The sequence below is a fragment of the Humulus lupulus genome, chromosome 2 (genome assembly GCF_963169125.1).
Source record: "Humulus lupulus chromosome 2, drHumLupu1.1, whole genome shotgun sequence".
In the NCBI taxonomy this organism is placed as follows: Eukaryota; Viridiplantae; Streptophyta; class Magnoliopsida; order Rosales; family Cannabaceae; genus Humulus; species Humulus lupulus.
In genome coordinates, this window is record NC_084794.1 from 232,069,873 (window position 1) to 232,080,369 (window position 10,497).

Here is a 10,497-nt window from a genome sequence, read left to right on the forward strand (position 1 = left end):
TTTTACATATAAATCATAAATTTTAAAATAAGTTGGAAAATCCAATCTATACTCCCATTTACTTAAATAAATTTCTTATTCCCATTTTCAAAAAGTTTTACTTAATTAATTTTTTTCAAATAATACTAATAAATAAAAAAAAAACTACATTAATAAGAATGAGAAATTACATTTTAAAAGTGTGGGAAAAATGCATTTTTCATATATAAGGTCTAAGGTCTAAATTAATCAATCATATATTTTATATCTTTTATTTTAAAAGAGACTTTTGCCATGAACTTAAAAATTTCAGCAAGCATTATATTACATTAATTTTAAGGCATGAGTTTCAAAACATATTTTTACTATCCTTTTAATTAAAAACAATCTTCCATAATACTAATCAAAATTTCAGCAAGCAATATATATTCATAACTCAAAATTTTCTATTAAAACATTTAACAAATTAGTCTAATATGCTTGGCAAAAGAGTCACAACATGTACATGTTTTAAAATAAAATAAACCTTAAGCATTGTTGGGTTCCAAATTCACAACTTTTAAAATTAAAGTTTCAGCAAATGTTATTTTAAAGGTGCAAGAACACATATATAAAAATAATACATTTTCTCACTTTAACTTATAACATGAACTCAAAACATAATTTATTCTCTTTTAAACCATTTTTCCATTTAACGCTCTAAAACAATAAAAATTAGCAAGCCTAAAATCACTTAATATTTAAAAAATTCTCATAATTAAATAAAACCACTACTACAATTTTGGACATCAACCATCAGTCATGAGAGGTCGGTTCTGCTTAAACTGACTTAACATATGTTCATAAGTCGGTTTATAAATAACCGACTTATCATGTATATCAAAGGTAAGCATGGGAAGTCGGTTGCGCGGGAATCGACCTACCATGTGGACATGGTAGGTCGGTTCTGTGTGAACCGACCTCCCATGCTTGTAGAAGACATAATATGTCGGTTCATGCAAAACCGACCTACCATGTTGTCATGGTAGGTCAGTTCTGTGTAGACCAACCTACCATGTCTGTAAAGAACGCCCTAGACTAATACTTACAAAATATTTGCATAACATAGCTTATAAAAGAATACCATCCATTATTAAAGTCTCAGGGGGACTTATTTAAAATCATGCAAGTTGGCGCCATAAGTTTAAAATAAAACATAGGTTTTTATGCAAAGTTCAAAGAAAACCAATTAAGTTAAATAACAGAGTCCCACTGATAATTTAGGAAAAAGTCCCTTAAAACAAAACATAATTTAAATGGCGTTCTACGTTGATCGTTTTATCGTCCATAGGATTGCCCCACGCCATACACCCCATGATGAAGAACTCCTCACGTCACCACGCGTGCCATAGAGAAATCCTATTTTCTTGTACTTCCTTACTGGGCTTTTAGCTCACCATTTGTAAAGAACGCCCTAGACTAATACTTACAAAATATTCGCATAACATAGCTTATAAAAGAATACCATCCATTATTAAAGTCTCAGGGGGACTTATTTAAAATCATGCAAGTTGGCGCCATAAGTTTAAAATAAAACATAGGTTTTTATGCAAAGTTCAAAGAAAACTAATTAAGTTAAATAACAGAGTCCCACTGATAATTTAGGAAAAAGTCCCTTAAAACAAAACATAATTTAAATGGCGTTCTACGTTGATCGTTTTATCGTCCATAGGATTGCCCCACGCCATACACCCCATGATGAAGAACTCCTCACGTCACCACGCGTGCCATAGAGAAATCCTATTTGCTACCTGGAAGGAAAGTAAGGGGGTGAGCTAAAAGCCCAGTAAGGAAGTACAAGCAAATAAGCAAGTAAGAAAACAACAAACAACCAAACACTAACGTTCATCTAAAACATCATGGTCTATCATAACATAATCGTAACATTTCATCATATCATAACATAAATGTGACATATCAACATATCATAACATAAATGTGACATATCATCATATCATAACATAAAAGTGACATATCATCAGATCATAACATAAATGTGACATATCATCATATCACAAACATAAATGTGACATATCATCAGATCATAACATAAATGTGACATATCATCAGATCATAACATAAATGTGACATATCATCATATCACAAACATACAGCATACATGATGAGCATGGAACGCTAGTTGTCCATGTCACCCTATGAGGTAAACAGGAGATCACTGGTCCTTGAATAACCTCGGCGCGTCCGCCCTAGGAGTCACGTCTCAATGTCCTTAGTAACTCGTTCGATGTATCTGACATCGTAATCTGTTTGATGTATCTAACATCGTAATCTGTTTGATGTGAGCTACGTCTCAATGTCCTTAGTAACTCGTTCGATGTATCTTGTTATACCCAGATTTCGAGCCGTAGCAAATATGACCTCGAAAGCTGAGTTCGCATTAAATGGTCTCGTGAGGGTTAAGGGTATGCTCTACGATTGTAAATCGGAGCCTGCAAAGTATGGTACAGACCTCGAATATGGTGACCTCGAAATGATCTCGATCTCGAAGGATAGCTCTGTGAGCCCCTCATCTTCAGAAGCAACTTCGGAGCAGGGATCTCGAGCTCGATATGCCATCTCGAAAGAAATGTCAGCTCGGGAAGTGTCAGCGGCTCGCACAATGACGTGAAGCCTTGGAGATACGCAATGACTACCTTGAATATCTACAAGTGTTGTAGATATGGGATATGATCCTCATTTATTGATGTAAATCCCCAAAAATCGTGGGATATTATTTAGTCAGTTATGCGTTTCCTGATCTTTGGGGAACGTTTCCTTCTATATCTGATTATTGGCATTTAAGGCTATTTATTTTTATTCACAAAAGAGTAACTACCCAAAATATGTGGGATAGTATTCTGCATCATTCTTTATAAATAGAGAAGTGATGCACCATTGTAAAGGACCGATTTTCTGATTCTTGAGAGAAAACTCTGGAGAATTCATGCTAAAGGATTGTTCAGAGATAATCTTGAGATTAATAACAGAGACTCGTGGACTAGGCAGATTTAACTGCTGAACCACGTAAAAACCGCGTGTCTGACTCGTTTGTTTGTTTTAGCCATTGTCTTAAATTGTTTACGTGCTCTCTTCTTTTATCTGTTGGCGAAAAACGGCGTCAACAGTTTGGTGCTTTCATTGAGAGCCTCAAGCATCCATCCCTGAGAGATTCATGGCTACAAACAATCAGAACACTCCTGAAGAAAATTACCCAAGGCGTCCTGGAAAACAGCCAATGGAGAACCCGGACGCTGATGAAAGGAGTGGGTCCTCTGATTCCCGGGGACCACCTCCACAACCAAGGGATGCGGACATGTACTATAACCCTGAGCGTTATGTCCCTATTGTAGAATTGGAGAATCGGCAGCTGAAACAACTGCTGGCAGATGCCAACAAACGTAACGAGGAGTTGACTAGGATAGCCGCGGAGGCGCAGGTGGCTCAGCCCCCACCTCCGCGTGAAGACCGAGCCCCTCCTCCAAGGGACGTGCACGTTCCTCCCCGGAAGCCCCGTGGACGTCCACGAAAAAATGCTAACACAAGGAGGCCAGCTCAGCCTCCAGCACCAACAGAGCCATCTGCTCCTTCTAGGCCTCAGAGGAGTACCCGAGCTCGGGTCCCGCCTAATCCACCTGTGGAAGTGCCTGCAGGAACTGAGAACAACCAAGCTCCTGTCGAGGCTCGGACTCAGGTTCCTGGTAGCGCACCAAACGCAACCGGCCCATCTCGGGCAAATTCTGGACCTTCCAGGCCGAGGCAAGGACGGCAACCACCGTCACCTATACGGTTTCCTCCGTCTCCCATAAGATATCCTTCACCTCCCCGCAGGAACACTCAACCTGGTCGAGATCAGGATCAAGGGCGTACAGGGGAGAGACAAGGAAACGGGGAGACGTTCCAGGGGCGGAAAGGCGCGCCATCCGAGAGAAGTCAGACGTCCCGATCTCGCACTCCAGTGACGAGGCGACGTAGAAAGGATCCACCACGAAATGACCGATCGATGAGTTTCACTAGCGATGAGTCCGGAGAAACAAGGTCTGTCAGTAAACACGACCGGGGTCGTAAAAATACTGGGAATCACAAGAGCCATCCCGACCTGCGCAATCACCTGAATCAGAGCAGGGGAAAGGGAGATCAGACAAACCCGGATCTTAGGAATCATCTGAATGGGCGTAGAGATCCCTCACGGAGACGCGAGCCTGGGATCGCGATTAATGACTATCAATTCCAAACACCGCCTAAGGACCCAGTACAAGAAAGGATCGATCAGCTCGAAAAAGCCTTTAGGCTTTTGAAGAATGAGCGAGGAAACGGTCGATATGAGGACTCTGATGAGGAGCTCGAGCCGTTTGCTCCCAATATTTCTAACACTCAGTTCCCCCAAGGGTTCCGGATTCCTCACGTCCCAGCGTTTGAAGGAAAAACCGACCCATGCAGCCATCTGAGTACATTCAACACTATTATGAGAGCTAGTAACGTGGGTTACGAGCTCAGATGTATGTTGTTTCCAACATCATTGGCCGGGCCTGCCAAGAGTTGGTTCGAGAAGTACAAGAGACATTCTATAACTTCGTGGGATCAATTGTCTAGAGACTTCAAGAAGCAGTTCCGGGCTATGGTGGGAGTCAGACCCGAAGCATCCACTTTGACTAACGTCCGACAACAACCAGGCGAAACACTAAAGAGCTACCTGACAAGATTTAATCTAGAGGTCGCCCGAGCTCGTGACGTGGATGACAGCGGGCACTTGATGGCCATCCGAGCTGGTGTTTTACCCGGGAGTGCACTTTGGGATGACATACAAGGGAAACCGGTGAGGTCGATAACCGAGTTTAACAGACGGGCGCAGAAATTTGTTAATGTAGAGGAAGCGAGGTCAACACTCAAAGCGACCTCGCAGACCGAAACTACAACGATAAACATTAACTCCGCCTCAACCTCGGTTGACCCTCTAGTTACACAGCCTGCCTCGGAGAATCCTTCCAAGAGAAAAAAAAGCGAGGGAAATAATCCCGAGGCTGATGGAGGAAAGAAGAAAAAAGGAGAAAGATATTTTTCCGTATATAAAGTGCATACCGAGCTCAACGAGTCCCGGGAAAACATATACCTGGCTAATGAAAACCAGGTCCCCTTCAGGCGACCGGATCCTATGAGGAATCAAAAGTCCAAGAGGGACTCCAGCAAGTATTGTCGATTTCATAGGGACACCGGCCACACAACTGATGAGTGCCGACAGCTGAAGGACGAGATCGAAGGATTGATCTCGAGAGGTTATTTCCGGCAGTATGTCAAAAACCAGAATACTGGACAGGCTACTGCCAGCCAGAGAGTAGCCGCGCTTTCGGCAACACAGAATAATAACTCCCGATCTCGGGATGAGGATAGGCCTCCACCGATAGATGGAGAGGACGTAATAACCATCTCGGGAGGTCCTCATCTCGCAGGAGGGGGCAGAAATGCTCAAAAACGATATGTGAATGAGCTGAAGACAGGGGACGGGTCTCCATATGAACCCGAAACAAGGGCACCAAAAAGCCAAAGGGTTGAGACTCAGCCTATAACCTTCACCGAGGAGGATGCCTCTCACGTCCAGTTCCCTCATCATGATCCACTCGTCATCACCCTACAGCTTGCCAACAAAAGAGTGCGCCGAGTTCTCATAGACAATGGGAGCTCAGTTAACATTCTTTATAAAGCAACCCTAGAGAAAATGGGGCTCTCCCTTCGCGACCTGAGGGCTTGTGCAACCACTTTGTACGGCTTTTCTGGAGAAGGAACCGCCTGTATGGGGTCCATTGAACTCCCTGTGACCTTGGGAGACTATCCAGTCTCGGTGACCAAGATGATGGAGTTCGTGGTAGTAGAGTTACCATCTGCCTACAATGTATTGCTCGGGAGACCCGCCCTGGTCGGGCTGGGGGCAATTTCATCTGTAAGGCATCTAGCCCTTAAGTTCCCAACTCCAAGCGGGGTCGGAACATTGAAAGGAGATCAACTGGCAGGAAGGGAGTGCTACAGCATTTCCTTAAGGGGAAAGAAACAAACAAGCGCGCAAGCGCTTGTTTTCATACAGTATAAAGACGGGACAGTTCTAAAAATTGACGAGGAGATCGATCCAAGGATTGAAGAGAAGATTGACCTCCAACCTTTGGAGGAGCTCGAAGAGGTTCAGCTCGATGAATCTAGTCCCTCGAAAAAGGTGAAGGTCGGGAAACACCTCCTAGACGAATCAAAATAGCAATTAATTTTCTTTCTGAAGAAAAACCAGGATGTCTTCGCGTGGTCCCACTCTGACATGGTGGGAATAAGTCCTAATGTAGCGAGCCACGCATTGAATATAGACAAAAGCTTTCCTCCGAAGCAGCAAAAGCGAAGGCAGCTGGATGAAGACAGAAAGAAAGCACTAAAGGAGGAGGTGGACAGGCTGAAAGCAAATAATTTTATAAGGGACGCTTTTTACCCTGATTGGGTGGCCAATACAGTGTTGGTCCCGAAACCCAATGGGACATGGAGGACGTGCATTGACTACTCAGACCTCAACAAGGCCTGCCCGAAAGACTGTTTTCCCCTACCGAGAATTGATCAGCTCGTGGATGCCACGGCGGGGCATGGTCTGATGTCATTCATGGATGCCTATTCTGGATATAACTAGATTCCCATGCATGCCCCCGACCAAGAGCATACAAGCTTCATTACGGATAAAGGGCTCTACTGCTACAATGTCATGCCATTCGGACTCAAGAATGCCGGAGCCACGTACCAGCGGCTCGTAAACATGATGTTCTCAGAGCAAATAGGGAACAACATGGAAGTTTATGTTGACGACATGCTCGTAAAGTCTCAACTTAACAAGAACCATGTTGATGACCTCGAAGAGTGCTTTGGCGTGCTCAGAAAGTACAACATGAAGTTGAATCCTCAGAAGTGCACTTTTGGGGTGTCTTCAGGGAAATTTCTGGGTTTCATTGTCAACTCTCGTGGAATCGAGGCTAATCCCGATAAAATAAAGGCCTTGATCGATATGCCTTCACCTCGGAAGCATAAAGATGTTCAAAGCTTGACTGGCAGGATGGCAGCTCTGGGCAGGTTCATTTCGAAGTCAACGGACCGCGGTCTCCCGTTCTTCAACTTATTGAAAGGAAGTAAAAAGTTCGAATGGACAGACGAGTGCGAGCTAGCCTTTCAAGAGCTAAAAAGGCACTTAGCCGAACCACCTATCCTATCGAAACCTGAGACGGGAGAAGTACTGTTCTTATATCTCTCAACAACTGAACACGCGATAAGCGCGGTGCTCGTCCGAGAGGAAGAGAGAATACAGAAACCCGTCTACTACATCAGTAAAAGATTACTGGGGGCAGAGTCAAGGTATCCACTGATGGAGAAACTCGCCCTCAGTCTGATCCACTCATCTCGAAAGCTCCGCCCTTACTTTCAGGCACATCCTATCCATGTACTGACAGATCAACCATTAAGGCAAGTCTTGTCCAAACCAGAGGCATCTGGTCGACTCCTTAAGTGGGCTGTTGAGCTCGGACAATTCGAGATCACCTACCATCCGAGAACAACCATTAAGGCACAAGCGTTGGCAGATTTTATAGTAGAGTGCACCGGTACAGCCGACGACAAAGTAACAACCACGGCCCACGAGCTGTGGAAACTTTACGTCGACGAGTCGTCAAATGAAAATGGAGCGGGGGCAGGAGTTATTCTGATCACCCCTGCAGGGAGCAAATTTCACTCTGCATTAAGGTTCGGCTTTAAAGCATCTAATAATGAAGCTGAGTACGAGGCTTTACTGGCGGGACTACGAATAGCAAAGGAACTCAAGGCCAGAGCTATACATTGCTAGAGCGACTCTCAGCTCGTAGTTAATCAAATCTTGGGAGAGTATCAGGCTCGTGGCACAAAAATGGCAGCTTATCTGGAGAAGGCAAAGTATGCATTGGAGTTTTTTGAGTTTTATGTAATCGAACAAGTTCCCCGAGAACAAAACTCAAATGCAGATGCCTTAGCTCGGCTCGCCACTTCCACTGAAAATGAGGAGCTGAATGTTGTACCCATAGAACATCTGTCAGCACCCAGCATTACTGAGTCAGACAAGGAAGATGTGTGCATGATCGAGACAGAACCGACCTGGATGAGCCCGATCGTTGAATACCTCGAAAATGGAATTCTTCCCAAAGATCGAAGTCAGGCTCGGAAACTAATGTATCAACTTCCTCGTTACACCATCCTGGATGGAAGGCTATAAAGAAGAGGGTATTCCATGCCATTGCTCAGATGCGTGACTCCCCCCGAGGCAAAGAAGATTATTAGAGAAGTTCATGAAGGGTTTTGCGGAGATCATACCGGGGGGCATAGCCTATCCAAGAAAATTATACGCCAAGGATATTTCTGGCCAACCATTAAAACGGATTATTTCGAGTTCGTGAAAAAATGCGACAAGTGCCAGAGATTCGCCACGATACCCCGAGCTCCACCTTCCGAACTAACCATGTTGACGTCCCCATGGCCTTTTGCGGTATGGGGCATCGACCTCATAGGCTCACTCCCAACTGGCAAAGGAGGAGTAAAGTATGCTGTGGTCGCGGTTGATTACTTCACAAAATGGACGGAGGCTGAACCATTGGCGACCATAACTTCGAAGAAGATCCTGGATTTCGTGGTAAAGAACATCGTATGCCGATATGGAGTGCCAAGAAAGATTGTGTCTGACAACGGAACCCAGTTTGATTGCGACTTATTTTCCAACTTTTGTAACAAGAACGGTATAATAAAGAGCTTTTCGTCAGTAGCTCACCCTCAGGCGAACGGTCAGGTCGAAGCCGTTAATAAAACTCTCAAGAGTTCCTTGAAGAAAAAGTTGGAAGAAGCAAAGGGACGATGGCCTGAGGAATTACCCCAAGTCCTTTGGGGATATAGAACTACAGCTCGGACATCAACTGGGCATACCCCGTTTTCTCTAGCATACGGCTGCGAGGCAATGTTTCCCATTGAGGTCGAAATTCCGACAATTCGAACTCAGATTTACGACCAAAATTCCAATCATATTCAGCTCGAAGAAACCCTAGACTTGATCGAAGAAAAAAGGGAAGAGGCTCAGCTGAAAAATGCTGCTTACCAGCAACGGACCACGAGATATTTCAATAAGAGGGTTCGAGACCGAAAGTTCGGAGTGGGAGACCTGATTTTGAGACGAGTATTCTTAGCAACCCGAGATCCAGCAGCAGGAGTACTCGGGCCAAACTGGGAAGGACCATACCAGATAGAATCAGTCATCCGCCCTGGCGTATACAAACTTGCAAGATTAGATGGGAGCCTCATACCACGAGCATGGAATGGTGAACACCTGAGACCATATTATCAATAGTGAAGGAAGTGTCGCCCGTAACCATGATTTTCTGTACTTAGTTTGTTTTTGAATTTCAAATAAAGGGTCTACTTTGTTTCACATGTAATTTATTTTTATTTTTGCAATCTCTCTTAATTTAATAACCTATGGTCACACTCATAGGATATTAAGGGGGCATCATTGGTATACATACACATACCTCCAGCTTAAGAAAAAAAAAAAAACAAAAAAACAAAAAAGTATTTGGATATAACCAAATACGCGAGCTTAGATAGTTCGGACTTAACCGAGCGAGCTTAGATATTTCGGACTTAACCGAGTTATCAAAAAACATAATATTTGGAAATAACCAAGTACACGGGCTTAGATAGTTCGGACATTACCGAACTACCAAAAACCAAAAACGTTTGGAGTTAACCAGATGTGCAAGCATAACAGGTTTGGAACAAACCAGCCAAATTATCGATCAATGATAAATGGGAGCCTAAACCCATCACGAAATATGTCGAGATCGAGGCTGGAACATCTTAAAATAGTTTCGAACTCATAACCTCGGAGCTAAGATACTAAGGATGAGGAAAAGTGACTAAAAGATTAACCAAATCATTCATATTACATGCCATATAAGTGCTTTTTAGTTCATGGTTAAAGTAATGTACGACCTTGATAAATAACGAGGTCGGAAACGGATAATTCGAATAAACTATGCATGAATGCATCGAATTTCGAGCCTAAATCTAAACTATGTTTGTATGAATTAAATAAACATAACTCATCAATGCAAGAAAAATGTAAAATATTTCGAGCCAAGAAATGTAAAGCATATAAAGAAATTGTGTCAGCCCTGTGGGCACAAATTTAAATAGTTACAAGAATGAGGGGACGCAGCCCCGATAGCTGATCTCTCCGAGAACGGATTTAAGAAAGAAGAGTATCCTTGGCCTTCGCAGCATCAATATCACCAGACCCTCCAGGACGAATAGCATGACTACCCTGCTGGGTCGCCTCTCGAGCAGCTGTACTTTCCAAAAGATGGGCATTCCACCGCTCAACATATGTGGCTTCGAGAGGACCCAGGAAGCTGGTGTCAAGATCGGCATTGTCGGCCCAAAGTTTGTACATGGCCT

At 43.6% G+C, this 10,497-nt stretch overlaps 1 long non-coding RNA gene across 1 annotated transcript; it reads right to left on the reverse strand.

Annotated features, from left to right (window-relative positions):
* Positions 1-1,588: 1,588 nt before the first annotated feature.
* LOC133816571 (uncharacterized) lies at positions 1,589-2,234 on the reverse strand. The gene is made up of 2 exons (XR_009885337.1): positions 2,138-2,234; positions 1,589-1,769 (listed from the first exon to the last, which is right to left on the reverse strand). It is a non-coding gene; the product is annotated as an uncharacterized LOC133816571 (long non-coding RNA).
* Positions 2,235-10,497: the final 8,263 nt, after the last annotated feature.